The 21,203-nt window shown below is 37.0% G+C and overlaps 2 long non-coding RNA genes across 2 annotated transcripts in view; one reads left to right on the top strand and one right to left on the bottom strand.

The window, feature by feature from the left end:
• LOC108977052 overlaps nt 1–4,791 on the bottom strand; it is a 138,175-nt gene extending 133,384 nt beyond the window's left edge. Inside the window, exon 1 of the long non-coding RNA XR_001994005.1 lies at nt 4,042–4,791. This is a non-coding gene — a long non-coding RNA (uncharacterized LOC108977052). The remainder of the gene's footprint in view (nt 1–4,041) is intronic.
• A 6,575-nt stretch (nt 4,792–11,366) lies between these two features.
• Nucleotides 11,367–14,547, top strand: LOC108977044. The gene is made up of 2 exons (XR_001994004.1): nt 11,367–11,469; nt 13,818–14,547. It is a non-coding gene; the product is annotated as an uncharacterized LOC108977044 (long non-coding RNA).
• The last annotated feature ends 6,656 nt before the right edge of the window (nt 14,548–21,203 follow it).

Below are 21,203 nucleotides of genomic sequence, written 5' to 3'. Positions count from 1 at the left end.
GCTGCTGCTCGCGCAACATAAGACGTTAACAGCGCTGCTTACATGTTAACATATTTTTAGTGTAAAGTTAGAGGTGAGATATGGCATAAATTATAATATGTTAAATAAAAAAAATAAAAGAAAATTAAATAAAATAAAACAAAATAAAATAAAATAAAGTTAAAATAATTTTAATAAAATTAAATTAAATTAAATTAATTTAAATTAAATTTAATAAAACAAATTAAAATAAAATAAAAAAAAATTAAATGAAATAAATGTCTAAAAAAAAAAGCTAGTTAAAATAAAATAGAACTTAAAGCAAGTTAAAAAAGCGATATAAAATTATGTAAAACAATAAAACAAACAAAAAAATGAATTAAAGTCATTAACGTAAATAGAAAGAAATAGAACACTATATAATAGAATTGTATGAAATAAAATAAATTAAATAAACAAAAATAAGTTCGGTTGTTTAGGTGCAAGTACAGAGTATTCCTCACAAAAACTTGATTCCGACCGTTATGTTTATATGACAGCTACATATGTACATGCTATAGTTATCCGATCTGAACTATTTCTTCTAACAATGCATTGTTGCCTTTAATAAAAATCTATGCCAAATTTTGGTAAGATATCGCTTCAAATGAAAAAGTTTTTTAACAATAACTTTTTCTCGGAAAGTACGTTATTCCTTTAGATAATAATCTGCGCCAAATTTCGTGGAAATACCTTGTCGAATGAAAAGGCTTTCCATACTAGCACTTGATTCCGATCATTCAGTTTGTACGGCAGCTGTATGCTATAGTGATCCCATATCGTCAGTTCCATATAATAAGCAGATTTTTGATAAGAAAAGGAAGTTTGCTAAATTTCAGATCGCCATCTCAAAAATTTAAAGACTAATTCGCATAGACACATACTGGTCGAGTGGACTAAGGTCCTCTGAAGTTTATTTTTGGGTATTCCGAACATCGTTGCAAACTTAGTAAACCCTGTTCAGTGTAAAAAAAATATAAATTTATGCAGAACAACAGAACTTTCAGTTATAAAACTTTAATTTCCTAATTCCCGCACCCTTTAAGTGCTCTTACAATAACCTAACTGAAATGTGCTTGTTGCAAATATAATAATGACTATATATTTTAGACAGTAAATGCTTTTTGCATCGTAAACAACAATAAAGAACCCACAAATTAGGCGCTAATAGGCAAAACCAACAACTACAACCAAAAAGAAGTGCAGAAAAGCAGAGAAAAACAAAAGAAAAAACTTAATGCATTCTAATATTAGACGCCACAAAGCACTATAATGTGCAACAGTGTACAATAATAATAACAATGTATAGGGCATAATTTAAAGTAAATACGCTGAGTATACATATACATATACATATGTAGTTAGCCTGTGGTAAATTATGAAATGTATGCAACGGCAGAACACTACTGCCAAGCAGCACCCGGAAAGCAGCAAAGAACGGGAAAACGAAGAAGAAGCATGCACTTGGCAGCGGTTGCATGTGTCACGCGCAAACCTACAGCCAAAGCAAAAACCATAAACATACCGAAAGCGGAAACACCACGACAATTCCGTTGTCACATTGTTGTTGGTCGCTTTTGGTGTCTTTTGTTTGCCGGTTCTCCACACTTTTCTTTACTTATGCGTTAATTTTTTTTTTTTTTTTGTTTTACTCCACCTTTTAGGCAGCAAACTCTGCATGTGACAAGTGTGCACGCACCTGACTTACGTAAGCTAGCGGTATGCTGTTTTTGTTTTTGTCACTTAAGGTGACGTTTCTATTATGTTTTTGTTTGTTTGTTTGTGTGCTGCCGAGGCTTTGTGAACGCAAATCATTTGTGCACCCAATTAGTTAATTATTGTTTTGTTGACGAAAATCTTTGTGGCACTTTTCTTCGAAGTTTTCTGTAACTTACGTAGATAGTTTGCTTGTTGGAGGGGTAAATAGTAAATTCATTATAGTAATTAAAAAATTATTGTAGTACTTTCAATTTTATTTCAAACATTTCTGAGAACGGCATGGTATAATTTTGAAATTATTCGATAGGTTCCGACTAAATATAACATTTCAGGAGCTGTAACTCGATTAACACATTTAAATTTTTATTTTTTTTATAGAATTTAACTTTGTGTTGCACCGAATAGTGAGTTTTTGTATCAAAAAGCTTCATAAAAGTTATATTGCCTTTTTAGAAGTGTTTCGTGCTCGTTAGAGACTTAATTTAGAGATAAAAAACGCTTCGGAAGACAAAACGTTTAGTTGTTTCTATATATCAGTAAAGTTTGCCATTTCATCGGGGAAAGAAATACGATCCAACAACGAGTGGAAATTATTAAAATTCTCTGTCGAAATTTGGAGTCACTAGACTCAACTTTAAGAGCGCTATGTTCAATTTATGGTCGCATAGCCGTTCTATCAGATCAACAATTGAGTATCTAATGGAAAAATTAGAATCCGCAGGCACAGTACAAAATGTTCACGTCCCAGTGAGGCAAGGAAGTGCCCTTACTGTCGAGAATATAGTTGCCGCTAGCGCATCAATTGAGGAATATCAAATCAGCCTATCATGTGTCGCTCTCAAGTGAAGGTCTTAGGCTACTTCCTTGCACGATGAAATTGACGCAAGACCTCAAGTTGCTAGAAGGCCAGAATCGTCGTATGTTCGTGAATTTGTCTAAGCAAATTATCCAGATTTTCATCTAAAAATCTTCTTCAGCGATAAGGCTCATTTCTAGCTGAATGGCTTCGAAAACTAAGCGTTATTGGTCAGGCAGCAATTCACGCCTCCTCTATGAATCACCATTTAGAAAAAAACATGGTTTGAGTCGGTATATGAGCCGGCGGCGTCATCGGGCCGTACTTCTTCCGTAATGATCAAGACCGGCACGTTACTGTTAATGGGAATCGCCGGCGCCAAATGTTAACCGAATATTTTTAGTCCGAATTGGACTTGGACAATGAGTGGTTCCAACAACGAATATCACAATCAACTTATTGAAAACCAAGTTTGGTGAACGCGTTATCTCACGAAATGGCCCAGCCAATTGGCCACCTTCGTCGTGCGATTTGACGCCGATAGACTATTTCCTGTGTGTCTACGTCAAGTCTATGGTCTATGCCAACAAGCCAGCGACGATTGATGAATTTCGAACGTAAAGTTGCAGCAGTATCGGCCGATTTATGCTTGAAAACCGTCCAAAATTGGGTTCAGCGCCTGAACTACCGATTTAGTCTTGTCCGTTCGTCGTTCCATCTGTATATATGCGAACTAGTCCCACAGTTTTTGAGACAACGTTTGAAAACCTGAATCCGTACTTTTCTCACCAAGTAATTGTTCAGTCGAATTTCCTGAAAGGTCGATATTCCGTCATTATAGCTTGTAATAGATATTATACAAACAGATCGAAATAAAGTTCTTGTATGGAAAATTTTTTATTTGACAATGTATCTTGACCGTACATATTAAGCATTGGCAATGACCTTCAATAAAAGAATGTAATCTCCAGAGAATTTATTTAAATCGTATTACTAAAGCCTACAACTGCCATACAAACAGATCGAAATAAAGTTCTTGTAAGGAAAACTTTCCCATTGAACGAAGCATCCGCATCAAATTAGGTAGGAATAACCAGTCTTCGAAGAAAGTGTTCATATTGAGTAAATATCGCACATAGCTTTCACACAAACCGACCGATCACAGTTCTTGGAAGAGATTTTTGAATTTGCGAATATTGTCGAAAGCGCTACAAAAAATACTGAAACCACGCAGTCTAGACTGAGCAAATATCTTAAATAAAATTTATTAGATGACCATGCACATTCTCTTTAATACATAATATTATGAATTTTATATTTTAAACACACAAGTTTTTTTTTTTTTAATATCTCCTAATTAATGTCGCTTTTCCCCCACCACACAGTGGCTGACCATTAAATATAGATTTTTCTCTTTTGCAGAACAAAAAACAATTTCACTGCTACAATTTATGTCTTAGCGAAATGAACATAGAAATATATTTACAAGCACACACACGCATACATACTTTATTTAGCGTTTTGTTTTGAACCGCTTTTCTGCCAGCAGCTTCGCACGTTTTCTCCCACAAATTCGCGTCGCAGGCCAGCTGAATAATATGCCAATCGGCCGTGCTTTGCGGCACTTTATGAAAGTAATTTCGTTATTTTCTCTTATTTTTCGCTTTTCGCTCGTCACACACTTAATACGCGCGCTATGCGCTTCGCTTGCCAATGCAATAACAACAATAATATTCACAACTTTTTATGCAAATTTCTCGAACTTCTTTTAAGAACGCACGATTTTTTGTTTACACTACAACAACAGCACGCATACTGACTGATTGCCGCGGCGCACCGACCGATTAACTATTTTGTCGACTGTCGCTCCACTTTGCTTTCACACACAGTTCACTGCACGACGCCGCAAAAAAATTGCCAAAAAACAAATAATATGAAACAATAATATTCCTTACAAAAGTTTTTAAAAACGATAAAACAATAAATCTTTAAGAATTACGCGATTCTTCCGCACTATTGTCCGACATTTATTTCGACTTTTTCATTATATTTTTCACCTTTTCAATATATTTTATTTGTTGCTTACACACGCGCACCTGTCACCAACAGCAACGACCGTGCTGCTTGCATGCGTGTGTAGGTATGTATGAAAACAACACTCACTGAACTCGAGGAGCAACGCGCTAACACGACAACAATCACCGCTGTACTGTTGACAACGAACCAACACGGATAACGGCGAAACGAAGACTGGACTGCATGCGTGCCCCCAAAGGTAACCAGACAGCAAAAGCCAAGCCAAGCCAGCCAACAAGGCAGCTAGCCAAAGCAAAGGCAGCAGCAGCAGCGGCAGCATAAATGTATTGAAAAAGCATGGCAAGCAACACCGCTCATTCGGCAAGCATAGTGCCGGTGTAGGCACATGCTATTCGGCTATGTTGGCGACGGATGTCAACGCGTATGTCTGCGCTGACGTAACAGTTGCTGTTAATAAGCAGACAGCATGCGGTTTGGCGCTGACGCTACAGTGGCTGTTAACGCGCAAATAACATTGGTTGGCGCATGTTATTTTTCAGTTGTGCGGTTCGGTCAGATGCTCGTTTGGGATGAGACATGTTCGTTGGCGCTCGAGCATGCAGTAGTTGCGGGAGCAAGTGTTTGTGCGCGTGGTTTGAAAGGCACTGTATTATATGTACGTGGCATTGCCTTAATTTGATTTGTAACCGCAATTAGTTAATGAATGGAGTTGGAAAATGGGTTTCGGCCAAGAAAGATTTTTAAATTGAAATTTCATATAAAAATGAAAAAAAGTTTGGGGAAATATTAAAAAAAAAGAAAATGAAAATCATTGTTGTTACTTAAAATTCGATATTTTTATTAAAATCTAATTATATTTTTATTCCCTAAATAGATAATAATTAAAGTTTGTGGATGTTATGATAGTCCATGATTTTCAAAAACACGATTCCACTTCTCTTACTCTTTACTTCAAAAAAATTGTCAAAGTTACGCATTTATAAGGGCTCTAGACTCATTATATAGTTATTTTAGTACTCCTAATATTAACCCATTATTCGACTAAAAACGCTTCTAAAATCATTTGAAATGCCTGTTTGTTGGACAGCGCAGACTGTTCTGACTTCTATATGAAATAAAACTGGTCACTGCTTCGTGTCAAACTTTGCTTTGGAACTTCGTATTACCAGAAATCTTCTTCTTTTTTTATTGGCGCGCCGGTCATACTTGCTTTTCACTGCTTGGCGCCAATTGGAAATTCCTAGTGCCAGGTCTTTCTGCTCCATTCCCGATTCCGACGGACCTTTTGGTATTGCCCAACGTCAGTTTACAAGACCGTGTTAGTTTTTAGATTATACCAATTTTAAATATAGCGGCATAAAGGCTGCTGCTTTTCATGCGGCTGAATGCAGCTTTGAAACCGGCGAAGAGGTGTTGCGTGTCGACCTCTTTTTATCAAGAGTAGTTGGTATCTTCAGTTAGTCGCCGCATATTTTCGCAGAACTTCTGAGCATTACCCTTGTCGGCCAGCTTGTTGTTTACTCTCCACTGTGACAACACATCTCCCAGCTGTTCTTTTGCCTTGTCCGAAAATCAAAGGTTTTGTTAGCAGCTGTACGTAAGGAGCTTGAAATGCCGTCCCAAAGTTCCCTTATACCGACGACAGTACAATCAATTCTTCATGATCAGAGTAGACCCGAACTATTTATTCACGGTTTGTCTCAAAACTATTGAATGAAGTTCTTCTGCCATCACAGCCAATGCAACAACAACAAGAGCCGCCTCCTGGGATGCCTATGTACGTACTATTTAGAGACTAAAAAATAGTTCGTCTGCAATTTTGCGTATTTCACGACTGCATATAATGGAATACCAACAAAAAAATAACAATGAAAATTGTATCTACAAGTGTACGCATGCGCTGAAATGAATTTCAATTGTGATTTTATATTAATGTGTATGTATACCATTGGTGTTGTTATTACATTTTAGTTGTGCTCCCATTTCTGCTACCAGCAGCATTATTCTGTTGCAATTGTCTGCCATCGATGAGATGCAATTTTTCGCTTTTTATTGCAAACTTTTTCTCATTCTTATTCTATTTTGTTAAGAAGAATGCGCGCGCTCGCGCCTATAATGCATCTTCACCAGTGGGGTTCCTATGCAACCGATCAGGCAGACAATTTTGGTCATTCCGTTTTCCCTCAGCGGCTTGCCATACTTCCTCTGCGTGTGGAGGCAGTCATATCCCATTGAGCCTTCAATTTCGGCGACTCCTTGGCGCGCCGCTGAGTTTTCATTGCGACTTCCATTCGATTACAGCGCATGACTGTCACTGTTCTTGTTGATTTTGTTGTTGGAGTATGGTGCTCCTTCTATTTTGATTCTTTATTACCATTACGGATCGGTCGCTGCTCCTAACTTGCTGCTGTTACTGCACCTTCTACTCCTACGCTTGTTCTACTTATTGGCAGGTTGTGGTTATACCCGGCTAATAACTGGTTGGGAAATATTATTTTTAATTTGGTTCATCTATATGTCATTTCAAACCGATTTCAAGAAAATCGTAAAAGAATTTGCGAAGCTGCCTTTCTCTCCTTCCTATAGAGTTCGACAGATATCTTGAAGTAAAGTTGGATTAAAGCGTAAACGTTTGAAGGAAACAGTGATTAAATTTTTTCTGAAAATTCCAACAAAACTCCGATTCTAATTAATCTAAAATAATGATCCTTTGTCTATCCAGTGCTGGATCCATGTAATTTCTTCTCATGTCTCATTTTCTATGATCCAGGTATATATTGCGGTAATATAACCAGTCTTTTGAATGTAAAATCAAAAAATTTTGTTGAAAGAATTGGGTCTTTCACTTCTCTCCAATTTTTAATTCATTCCAAACGTTCTAACTAATATTTACTTCGAGAATATTTACCTTGCTTTTTTCCTGACCTGCAACTCTTGTTTTCGTGTGTACTTGGAGTTATCACAATACTTGAAACTCAATATTTCTCATAGTACAATATTCTCAGCTCAACAGACCTATTATTATAGGACGGCAATATAGGCTAAAAATTATTTTTTTTCAGAAAATAGCCGCTGCATCTTGAGGTTTACCTTGAAAATATTGAGTGGAGCCGAGTTTACGTGGCGGGTTTCAAACCTTTTCACTTTAGCTCGCCTTTAAAGGGTGGTTTTTGGCTACCCAGAGAATATTTGGTCTAAGACCAGAAGTCGTGATCTGTTTGAGCCATATATAAAAGAATCGTTCTTGACCACTCCCAAGTGATGGCAGTCAGAGAACTTTCCTTACTCGCATTACCTTCTGCATATGTCTCAATCGTAAGATATAACAATAGATTATTTCTACCTCCAGACCAAACCCCTTGCTATAGCAAAAACTCGATGTCAACGAAATCTGATTCTATCATATAGTCTATCCACAAAATTCTTACATTAAAATTAATTTTTTTTCGTATGGTGACTGTTCTGCAGTCTCTCATGACTAAAACTCCGGCTCTATTTAGACAATGTCAAAACAAACTCACTGGAGGCTGGCTTTAAATATGCTACTATCAAGTTTTCAACATAACTAGAAGTACACGCGTTCCGAAAACTTAAAGAAACCGCGATCGTACCAGGAGTTTTAATGCCTCGAGGTTCCATGTGGAACTTATAGTTCATTCATATGACTTTTCATCGAAAAGCTACGTACCTTATATATACCTTGATGTATCTTGTACATATATACAGAGTTACCAAAAGTTAACGCACCGGAATCATAGAAATATGAACTTCCCGTTAAAAAATTCTTTCGAAGAGTTCGGATAAATTCCCACCATATATCCATACAGTTTAGATTAGTATAATAATTATGGTTGTTAAAAAGAGACCGAGAGATCGAGAATCGATTTGAAATATGACTGAAATTGTTGGTTCCGTGCGAATATCAACGACCTTACTCACCATACTCATTTTTAAACTCTCGCAACAAAGTTGCTAAAGAGAGTATTATTGTTTTGTTCACATAACGGTTGTTTGTAAGTCCTAAAACTAAAAGAGTCAGATATAGGATTATATATACCAAAGTGATCAGGGTGACGAGTAGAGTTCACAACCACGCCTGAAATTTCGATTATCACTTTATCATGCGAGAGTATAAAATGTTCGGTGACACCCGAACTTAGTCCTTCCTTACATGTTTGTTTATGCTATCAAAGATGCTGCCTGCTGTTAAAGCTGCTGTTCCCATTATTATTGCAGTGCTTGCGCCGACATTGCCGGCCTTGTTGTTGCTGCTGTTGTTGTTTTGTTTTCATGCAGCTCCCGAATCAATTCAATTGTTTTCGCCAATTTTACAGTATTGAATTTCTTCATTGCATTCGGCACAGTATGCTGTGCCAACGAATCGATTTTCGTATTTCATTTCGCTTGTTTTTATGATGCTAATCTATAGTGTTGTTGTTGCTTTAGTTATTGTTGTTGTTGTTTTGATTATTGTTGTTGCTGCTTTTATTATTGTTGTTGTCATTACTTGATGTTGTATTGCCATTATGCCAGCTGATATTCGCCTAGTTTATTCTGAATTTACTGATTTTAACTTCGTAATCTGCGTGTAGGCGGCAGGCTGCGAGGATTTGTCGATAATCGGAGTGGAAGAGAAAGGGTGTGAAAGGGAATATTGAGAAATTTAGCAAATTATTGCTTTTTGTAAGATTTGTTGGCGATAAGACGAAGCTGATTGCAATGAGGCTTAATTGGATATCGAACATTTTTTACAGTGAATTAAAAAATTCTGTACAGATGGAATTCTAGGTTCACGATGTGAAAGCTCCCACTGGAGTCCGAAAGATATAATAATTTTTACAAAGTTTCCTGTTTATTTTTGCATTACGTTCCTCCTTGAAAGATATTGTTTAACACTCGCTCGAGAGAACTCAAACTTTTTGTCTCTCCTTTCGGGCAAAATAAAGTCAAGCTCACCAAAATTTTTTACTTTTTACATAAAAAAAAAGAAGTTGCCATTTAATCGTCAATCAGCCCAACAGTTTTGTCGAGAAATGATAAGGTTTTTACAGTAGTTTCTAAACTAAACGAATAGAAAGTAGAGGAAAGCTGACTGACAGTTAGAGAATGGGATGAACTCGAACCCTCAATGGAAAGGGATTGAATTAGACCAGATTTTGAAGTTGGAAGTGTCAATGCCGTGATTAGAACATAGCAAAGAAGTGGTAAAAGATAGCAACTCACCGGATTTATTTCAACATGACAACTGAGAAGCTGACAAATTCTGTATACCGATCCATCTACACTGCAGGTAAGCTTGGAAGAATAGAATCTATATCGCGAGTTTTGTGAACAATCTTAAAGCAACGATTGTTTCCAGAACTATTGCTCATGATTCTTTGCCAAACTAAATTAGCCCGAAATTGGGAATTGAGACATTCCCACTAGCAGAAAAACAGTGTTAGGTTTTAACCTTCCCAAGCGACATCGCTTCGCTTTATGGACTCTTGAAAAGTTTCACGAAAAACCGACGATTTCGAGCCAAATTTTGACCAGTGATGATTCCCATTTCTGGCTCAATCGGTATGTAAAAAAGCGAAATTGACGAAGAGTAACCTGCAGAGATTCAAGAGCTGCCATTTGGTGTGGTTTGTGGGTCCGTGGAATCATCGGTCCATATTTGTTCAAAAATTATGTCGGTGAGAACGCAACCATCAAAGGCGACCGTTATCGCGCCGTTATAACCGACTATTTGATGTCTGAAATTTAAGCTCATGGTATCGGCGACATTAGGTTTCAACGAGAAGACGTCACTTCTCCCAAATCGCGTTAATCAGTAAATTTATTAGGGGAACGCTACTGAGAACAGATAACTTCACGTTGAAACCTTCCTTTCCAAAAATTGGTTGGTTAATATGGAGAATTCAAATGGGGGGGAGGAAAAAAATAGAATAGAAGAGTGGGAAAGAGAGTCAGAGTGAGGAGCAGATGGAGAAAGAGGAAGATTATAAAAACAAAAACCTCATTAATGGTTGCCGTAGAAGATTTTGCGTAGGATTTATGAACATGGGTGGGGCTGAATGAGTTTTGAGATGTCTATGAGTGTAGGCGAGAAAGAGATTGCCTAGATTTAACTCACTCAATAAAGTTTTGCTTTAGAAACCTCATGTAATGCTACCGTCCTCGAGGTCTATCCGCCGATCTTTTAACATAATAAAAACTATTCTTCTTATGCGCAAATACACGAATATTTATGGCATATATATATAATACAATTTTTATAACTCTACGCCTTATCTTAGTTTCAAAATTCAAACAGGCACTTGCTAGAATAAAGTACAAAGTAACTTGGGTCGCTATTTAAGTAACGACTGTTTGTGTAACCCTTGAAATGTAATTGAGAAAATACTGATAAGCTGGTTATGGGTATACATACTGTACGGTCCTTCATACATACACATATGTCGTTGCACTGTACTCTCTTCCATGGCGACGCGTATTCATAACTATCCACGCTTCATTTATGACTTCTATTTACTTACCATTATACGTTTTCTTCGAGGTTCTGATAAGATTAGGTCCATAGTAAATTTGTTTATTTGCTTGCTTATCGCCGCTCACTTGCTAGCTCACTCTTCTGCTTGCTTTATGACATATTTATTTATCACAAATAACTGCTTTGTGCCATATTTGGAGAGTCATATATTGAATGGAGACTTTATCTATTACCCACACCATATAGAACTTTGTGTAATATTAAATTACCGTGCGTGAAAATGATTTGATTAAAATTTAAGTTTTGAATTATTCAGTTTGACTTAGTGGTTCGGTGTTGTAGGACGTGCGTGGCCACTGTGAGCTTCGGTTCTAGAAGACTAAGTGGATTTTGTTTGACAAAATGTAATCTTTCTGCATTTGTGGTGAGTAAATTTTAAAGAAAAATATAGAGAGCAGTTAAATTATTCACTTTGTCGTAGTATGAACAGAAGTAGAAAGGTTAAGAAAGGTTATAAGAAACACAAAAGCTTAAAAAGTAGTTATATAAAAGATAGGTTATTCATTGTTAAGGTTCACCAATACCTTATACGTGATAGGTATATAAAAAGTGCGATGTTCATATAACTAGTTCCAAAGTGCAGCTGCTTTCAGAGCGGTTAGCGTTGACTCCGACAACAGAGCAGTAAAACTATCGTTGAGCTCGCAAACTGTGCGCTCAAAGTTGTCTCAGGTCTAGGTATTTGCATAGCATCAAGTTGTCATTATCAGATAAGTGATCTTTGTTCGCTTTCGGTGCATGAACACTTTCGTTGAAAATTGCATACATGGTTACACTTACACTGCTTAAATCGGAGCGGCGGCGGGTTAGACCCCAGTTGTCATCTTGCGTTTTAGCACTGGACCTATGGTCTTCATGTGCGCTTTGCATTCGCTGGTCGACGGCCAGTCTCTGCGCGACTATGAGATTCTTCTGGCTTGGAGCAGAATCTACGGAACTTACTTTTGACAAAATTCATCTTACCGAAATTGTAGGAGTTCGAACTGTACTCTGTTCAATATGTTTTCATTTTGTAAGGCTACACATTGAGTCGGAAAATCGTATGTGTTCTTACTTGACTCTGTATAATAAGCATTCATTCTATGAGGCTACACATCCAGTCAAAAGCAAACTGTCAAAGTTGGAATAGTCTAAAGATATAAACGTCTAGGCACTATCACCGCCATTACTCAGTCTTTGCAAGACTACAGTTGAAACACCTCGGTAGTCTTATCTTCCGTTATCCGGTATATATATAGTCGAAACTAGCAGTAGCCGACTCAACAAATTTGTGGTTGCCTCAAAGTGCACTTAATAGGAGTTCAAGGGATCGCAATATGCCGGTTCAAAGCTGTTCAACTGGGAACTCTGTTAGGATCGACCGTTCAACATAAACTAATATAACTATGCGAGAGGTACTTGGGTACCAAATTTGTCAACAAAAAGTTTCAAATCATACCCAGAAGTTATTTCCAAAATTTTTTTTTATATTTGGCATCAAACCTCACAATTTCCTTACCTATGGATACTAGAACTATATGTTATTTCACAACGGTATCAATATTGTTATGTTATAAATATCAATATTTCCTCTTAGCTCAGCCTTTGCTTCGATCCAAACTAAAACATCTTCAGATAACCGTGCCAAGTGGTAGGGATAAAAATGAAACACCAAAGTAGATAATGTGTTCAAGACCATCTGTCGGTAGGTGAGATAATAATTTTCCATCTTGTGGGTTAGCCATAGACCCTAAGCTATAAAGATAGTTTCAAGTTTGGTCAGCAGTTCCATTTAAGTGGAAGTTTAGTCGATTCCTAGGTGCTAAATTTCAGGAAAGCCTCATAATATTATTTCGACAATATTTTGTACTTTACCTAAGCTTTCATGGATCATAAAATTTTGATCGTAAGGTTTTGAATTATCCGAATGAAATTTAATACTTCGGAATTGGTCAGGTGGGCCTGTTTTAGAACCATAATCCCTTGGGCGAAAATTGTTCAGAATAATTTACTGCCTTCGCAATGTTATACAAAAAAAAAAATCCATCCACTTCAGTGTATATGAATCAAAATGCAGTCCCGATTTGACCTTGCAATTCAGAGTCAATTTGATTCTACTATTAATAGGTCGTCATCAAAAGAGGGCTCTCGCATACGACGCTGTTATGTCCTTTTCGTTAAGAGAGATTCCGACTTCTCACCATCAAACGGATGTTTCTTGGTTACCCAGAGGTTATATGGTCTAAGACCGAAAGTCGTGAGATGTTTAAACCGTGTGTAAAATAATCGTTTCTGACCACTTCCAAGTGAATGGCGCTTGGAGAAGTTTCCTCAAACGAACTTTCACACATGGAGTCTACGCCAAGAAAGAAGATTTAACAGCACGTTAACGAAAGGGGTTACATATAAAGCTAAATTTCGATTAATTTATTCATTTTTCACATGATGCAGAAGATCTCTTCACGCGAAACTTAGTTCACATTATTAATCCATTATACTTTTACTAGACCACACAATTTTTTCATGTGAGCTTAAGTGAAAGAAAATAAGTGGTTGCTTTTTATTTGCTCTATAAATCATATGCTTGTTTGAAATTTTCAAGTTCTTTTGTGAAAGCTTCTTTTATATAAAAACTTCTTAAATATGAAAGCTCTGTGGAAACATTATTTATATGGCTTTATTTCATTTTATGATTTTATACATATTAACTTTTAATATTACTTCTCCTTACAGAAATTCCAGCGATCTACATTTTTACCAAGCACAAGGCGCGACACTTCTGCAAATCCTGCATGGTTCAAATAAATCTGCCAACATCGCACAGCAGCCAGAGTTAAACTCAAAAACAAAAAAAAAAAAAAAAAACAAAAAAAATTATCCTCAAAATTTTAATTGCTACAAAGTCGAAATAACAGTTAAGCGCATGTTATTTCTTGTTTTTTGAACTTCGGTCCTCATGACGTTTTAAATACCTTTTATTTATTCTTCCTCTCAAAAAGTATTTAAATTTGTCTAAAGCATCGAGAGTTTGCGCTTACAAACAATCTATGAAAGTTAAAAAACTGCTGACAATCCTCGAAATTCTTTACTGCCACGAAGTGTGTGCATGATTCTGATTTATTTTGCCAACATTTTACATTTACTGAATCTTCTCAATTACAAAATATTTTTCTCTGCATCTTGCTTTCGAGCACGTTTCGGATGATTTATCGATAATTTCTGCGTTAATTGGCGACAATTAATATATCCTTGCCGAAGAACGAAACAACCATTTAGCAAAAATTGGGCTTCCAGTTCAACTGCCAATGGTTTAAGTACTTACGGATGAATTGCCGGTAATTGATGAAAACTACATCAATAAATTGTATAGTTCATTAACAACTCCTTAGTTAACGTTTATATTCCTACACATTTTAAAAGTTTTATAAGCAAACTACTTGAAAAACTCAGAAAATACAAAAAGCTCCAAAATTACTGCAACTAGAGCTTCGCAACCTTCAGAGTGCGCTGTGTAAAAAATATATTTTATTTGAACATACTATATAAGCTCCTTTGATACCAAATGCATTTTATTAGAAAATTTGAATTTTGTGAAAGAGCTTTAGAAAGCTTTTTGAAAATTTGAATTTTGGGAAAGAGCTTGAGAAAGCTTTTTGAAATAAAAAAATAATCTAAAATAATTCAACCAAGGTGGTAACGTTTATATTCCTGACCGTTGTAAAATTTTTAAGTCAAACTACTTGAAAATTAACCAAATTCAAAAAATCTAAAAAGCTTTAGTAAACTTTGGAAGCATGTTTGCTTTAGAGATATACATACATATGTATGTCGCTTCTTGACAATCATACTTTTGATACTAATTACATGATATTATGAACCACAAATTTGTAAAAAAAAAGCTTTAGAAAGCTTTTTGAAACTAAAAAAGTATTAATTTCTAAAATAATTTAAATAAAGAATTGACGTTTATATTCCTAGTACAAAATAGTGTACTTGGAAACTAAATAAATTCCAAAAAACTGCAATTAGTATTGTAGCAAAAGCTTTAGAAAGCTTTGGAAACACATTCTTTTGTTAATATATAGGTACGTATATCGATGCGGCACTTATCAAATTGTTGATGCCAAGTACATATTATTAAAACACACAGAAAATTTGTAAAAGAGCTTTTGAAAGCTTTTCAAAAATATAGTGTACTTGTTATTCTAAAAAAATCCTTATATATAATAATTGCGAAACAGTAATATTTAGCAAAAACTATAAGCACAATTATTAAAAAGCTGTAATTAGTATTACAACAAAAGCTTCAGAAAGCTTCTTAAATAAATAGGTAATTTGTGAAGAAAATATTCTCTATAACAACGATAATACGTAATTCTGATGTCTTTTTTAACAGAAAAGTTTGAAAGTTTTATGTTTTAATCGTTAACATTTATGTGTTTTGAGCTTTAGAAAGCTCTGAATTAATACAAAGTGTTATAAATTTAATCTAAATACCACTTTTAAATGAAAAATTGTAATATCTTTTTAAATTCGTGAATAAAAATTGTTATTGGCATTCTGCGTATATATATTTTTGTTTCGTACCTTTTGAATATGCAGTAGTTGGAGTTCTTAAAAAGTAGAAGTTTTTCAGTGAATTAAGCTTTAATGTAATTTAGATCACATAGAGCCATAGGCTCTATTGTCAACTACCCTCGAAAAGCTCGGAAACTATATATAAAAAGTCTGGAAAAGCTCAAAATTTAAGTTTTACGGAACAAGAATATATTTTTTTTTAACCATCTTAGTATTGATTGCTAGAATAATCGCCTGTAACTAGAATAACCTTTAAAAAGACTTGTGCTCTAAAAACTTAATGTGCTCTCAGCTCTTGTTTCATAATATATTTTTTTCGAATTTTGTTCTTTACACTCAATTTTCCGAGATCGACTACTAGCATTTATATAGTCTCAACGTCTGTTTGGCCCGGAGAAAATCATAAGAGACCAACGGAACTCTTCGCTTTCAGCAAGGCCAACCTTTCAATGGTTGTAAGAGTTGTAAGTGGATACTATCCGCCAGAGATTCATGAAGTAAGACTGAATATCTGGTAATAACAGCTACATCAGTTGCTTGAAAGAAGAACAGTTACAGCCATCTTCACACTTTCTCATATCTCATACTTTTAGGCAGCCAGGTGAAATAGCGTAAATAATACATCTAGCAGGTTGTTAGGTTCACGGCTGCTTTACCTGATCTGCAACTACTCGTATAGGAGTTTTTCGTATAGTGATAAGACAGACTACTTTGCGGTTTCGTTTAATAGTTAATAGCCACAGATTCAGACAGTTATTTAGCTGAAGACTATACTTTTTAAGTGGCCGAAATAGCAGTCTCCCAATCGTTTCCCGTTATCCCAATCTTAGCACTTTTCTTGCCATTCATTCACTCCTCGACGCATTAGTATACAACTTTGAGCTCTGAAATAAGCCCTTGTCATTGAAGAATTTATTAACCTTGTCAGAACAATTTAAAACAGGTGTCACTTATCACTTGTGACATCATGACTTGTGACCAAATTAAGAAAGTAAACAGTGCCAAACCACCACTAACACCGATTTGTGGCATAAGCGGAGAGTGTCCCATGGGAAACTAAAAAGTCTGGTAGCGTGTGAAATGAGCACTCGAGTTGGCGTTGCCATAGAACGCAGCAGAAAATTGGTGCCCGAACACAGGTAAACAAACACGCTGTGGCAACGCATCTTGCCGCCAACAACACTGTGGTCTTTTCGTGTGGAATCATAATTAAAATGGGAAACACGTACGAAATGTCAACACGCACAATGATGATGAATTAAGTGGCAACGAGCGAGTGCCGCGAGTAACTAAGTTGTGCGTTTACAAGCTGGCACGACTGGTGATGCATGCAACTCTGCCACTTTTAGTGGCATAAAAACGCATTTACACATTGATTAAGTTGCAGCAATGCAACGGCCGCTGCTGCATGCCACGCCGCTATTGTTTCTGTAAAGACAAAGTGTCGTGACCGCAACCGCTGACTTGCATATGAAATTCACTCAACTGAGTTTACTGTTTGACTGCAATTAGGCACGCTCGAATTTTTCAAGTTAACGCCACATGCTGTATAAATTATTGCAAGTTTCATCCAAAGTTGTTCACCGAAATATTTATTTTTTCAATTTCAGTGGAGTCCTCAATAGTCCACAAACGAACTAGAAACTTTGCATATTTTTCTGCCAAGCCAAAACTGGCTTTTAATCATCTTCTTTCATTTTATTTCACTTTGCTATATACTTATATTCTCTTATCATTTCTGCTTTGCTGTTTTTGTACTCTTTTGCAAAGCAGCTTTGTTGCATCACCCAAATTAGCGCTTGTTGCACGTTGTAATTACGAATATCGCCAACGGTTGATCTCTCATCCACCCCATCATCGACGGATTGGCATTGCTGTTGTTTCTCCATTGGGCAGCATGTTGTTGTTGCGGGCACAGCTGTGCCAGCGGACATGCATTTAATTAAATGTCGAAAAAATGTTGCAAAGTTGTAATGAAGAGGCTTGGACACTAACTTATGGCGGCAGGAATGCAGATCGACAATGACAGATAGTAGGTGATGGCACGCACAGTGGTGCGGCAACTTGAAATTTTCAGTCTAAATGCTTAGCTCTACTCAATGTCTTTAATTTCTGAGACCTCCACATCGCAAAGTCTTTTTTTTTTTTATAACCAGTGTGCTTTCAGTGTGCCAACTTCCTCAAAACACTGTTCAAAAATCTTCAAAAAATCCTTTGAGTTAGCTAAATCGTTCCACCGTTTGTGTTACACGCCGCTTCGGGAGCCAGGAAGTCTCTTTTAAAACTAGTGGGCACTGTTTGTAGAATCTATCATCTCTCTCGGTTATCGAAAATTCTTCGATAAATCCATTACGTCATCTAAATCATGCCATTACTTGCGCTATATGCAGACTAAGATGAAGAAAGCTCTAAAAAGTTTACCTTTGTACCGCCTTCTTACTATTCGATTTCAAATCAGTTTGCATCGCTTTCTTACTGCTCAATCTTCCAGTCGGTATATTCTACTGTTGCATAAACACTAGATCCCGACCTAGATCCCGGTACTTACTTACTTACATACTAAGGTATTGAGAACTTTCTCCTGTTTCCCTCGTTGATTCAGAAATCTTGTAAAGCTGATTCACACTCAAGATTTTGAGTGTACTGTATAGAGTTAATTAACTGTATATATTTCCTCTGAAAACTCTCTTTAATTCTCTTATTTCTTATTCTGTTTCTAAGGAAGATATACAGCTCTTTTCGAGATTGTCCAGTAAACTTCAAGTTCTTGTCATTCTTGTCGAAGGCCAATTGTGAAAGTTGAATTGAGGTTCCAGAACCATATTGCTTTCATGAAGATAAGTCTTGATTTGATTGGTTCAGAAAACTAGATCTGAATGACTCAGTTTCTTAGGATACAGTAGAGAGGGAACTTTATATGAGAATTCGTTAAACTCTCTTTAACGTGTTTATATTACTTATACTTTTGCGGTGATCTAAACCACATTACGAGATTGTCAAGTCCACTTCAAGTTCATGTCAATCTTAGCGAAGGTCAGTTGTCAAAGTTGTATGGAGAATCCATATATTCTCCATTGCCCAGAATTTGCAAGACTGAAGTTGAAACATCTCTACAGTCTTACCCTCGGTGAACCAGGTGACATAACCTACATTGACAATGACGGTCTAAACAAATTTTTGATATGCTCAAAGCGATTTGTCGATATGTAGGGGTCTAATGACCGATTGTAGAGGCGTTTTCGGTCACATGGTAATGATCCACTATAGCAGCGTTTTAGGTATCACAACAGACCGGTGTTCTAAGCTGTCCAGTTCAGAACACACCTACGATCGACCTCATAACCTAACCTTAACCACAGCTGTTCCAGCTTTGCTTCAATCACTTCTTTAGATCTTTCTGCTCTGAGCTTACAGAAATATCCGTATGTAAGGCGATCAAAGTATTCTTGTATTAGCTGCTTAAGGATTATCACAATTAGAATTAACTTTTATGATATTGGTCGATATCTCGGTATCGAGCTCGGGTTTTGGCAATGACAGCTTCTACAAAACTGTTGTAGCCATACCTTAAAGCTTACAAACAGCACATTATATACCATGTTAGCTTTCTCGGTCACCTTCTGGACAATACATACATATGTATCACAGTACATGTTCGAGACATAACTTTACATACATGTCAGCCACAACACAAGACACTGTTCGTCGCAGCAAGGTGGCAAGAATGGCCGCCAGGCAGGCAGGTGCTCAAAAGTAGCAGAAAAGTGGTTTCTCGTAGGGCTTGAACTTGAGCTGTTGCTTAAGTAAGCAAATCAATGCTCAATGCGTGCAACTGTTTGCTTTTTTTTCATGAGCACACACGCACTACCTACCCACCTAACAAAGCGCTGAGCCGCCAACAAAGCACGCAAGCGAACTTGTACGCTTCAATGGCGCTGCACATGCCTTCAAGTCAAAACACTGAGCCACTGCTTGCCGCAGCGATTGTCGCGATTAACCTTTTGCATTTGCGCATCGAGCACATTTTTCTGCGCACATATTTACATTTTGATCGTACGCGCATGCGTAGCTGTGCTTTGCCTTAACTGCCTTGCGTACGCAGCTGATTGGTATCACATAATTCATATGCATACCTGGGCAAATAAATAGTTATGCCCGTAAATATACAGGTAAGCTATAGACTCAAGTGTGACTACCTCATGCGGAATCACTGCAGGGCTCATCAGCTGCGCTTCACATATTTTAAAGTGCAGTCGCATGCTGGCTTCGATCCGGACCTGCCTTCATATTATTATCTGGTTGATCTTTTAATCGCCGCGACTGCAATGTACATACATCGCTCAGGTAAAGCTTAGCACCTTTGTAATGCGCTGAGTGCTCAGAGTCAGCTTTGGTGTTCTGACTGCGCATACATTGTGGCAATATATATGGTATTCACTAGTTTGTGGTCGAAGGAAGGTGCGGTAGCCAGTTAATTTCAGTCGTAAGATCTACAGTAAGCTAAACATAAGCCGAGGAATATTAGCTATGCTTTAATGTTTTGAGTGCGCTGAGATGTTTTCTGGCATCGACTCTAGCAGATAGCTGAAGGGTTTGATGCATTTTTAGAAGCCTTTGAACTTCATCTTGATCTTATGAGCACATTTGTTATCCCAGGAATACTTCCGAAATTTTTCCAGTTCAGAAAATTGGATTCAATCTAGGTTATGTGTTCCCTTAACCACCACACAAACACTCGCCCATGAAATTTCTTTCTAGAGTTATATAGTTAGAGCACAAGGTTAACTTTCATACATCTCAGATACCTGTATTTTTTACGCGGTGAACCAACATCTTAGCCGACTTTTTCTTCTCAGCGGATAGATCATAAACTCTCAGGCGGTAAAGAACTGAAATGTCTTGCCTAAAATTTGGGTAAAGCCTTCGGTTGATGACGACTATTATATACCTTTAAAATATTGGGCTGTCCGGGCCCATAACAACCAAGCTGGACCTAATCAGGCGCTGTTGACAGCTATAAATTCGAAGAACATTGTATATGTATCTCGAAACCAGCTTAAATTCCACGAACAATCTAAGCCTAGAGCCTCAAGCCAAGAATAACGTTTGCCAAAAGGTGTTCCTTTGCGATTGGTGAGCAACTGAGAAACAGATCCCTCTTTCGACGAAAAGCTCCTTCGATTTAAGACCGCTGAGTGGACAGCGAGGAGTGTGATGGACGGAGGCAGGTGTAGAAGTTCATGCAAAGGAGGAAAGTTCTCTGGTCGCAATTCACTTGGGAGTGGCCAGAAACGATTCTTTTACATATGGCTCAAGCATCTCACGACTTCCGGTCTTAGACCAAGTTTTATCTCGGTAGCCAAAGAACATGCGTTTGAAGGCGAGTTAAAGTAGAATCATCCCACTCCAGAGTCGTGCGCTGCGTTTGGGACCCGCTACGTAAAAAAACGCAACTAATGAAAAAGAACAACAAACCTCGGGTAAGACACATCCCTTTTGATGACGACTCCTGCAAAAGTGTTAAGGATTACGATTTGAGGG

This window comes from Bactrocera latifrons, unplaced genomic scaffold (assembly GCF_001853355.1).
Source record: "Bactrocera latifrons isolate USDA-ARS-PBARC rearing strain unplaced genomic scaffold, ASM185335v1 scaffold_83, whole genome shotgun sequence".
NCBI lineage: Eukaryota > Metazoa > Arthropoda > Insecta > Diptera > Tephritidae > Bactrocera > Bactrocera latifrons.
Note: the sequence above shows the minus strand (reverse complement) of the source record. Positions and strands in the feature narration are given on the sequence as shown.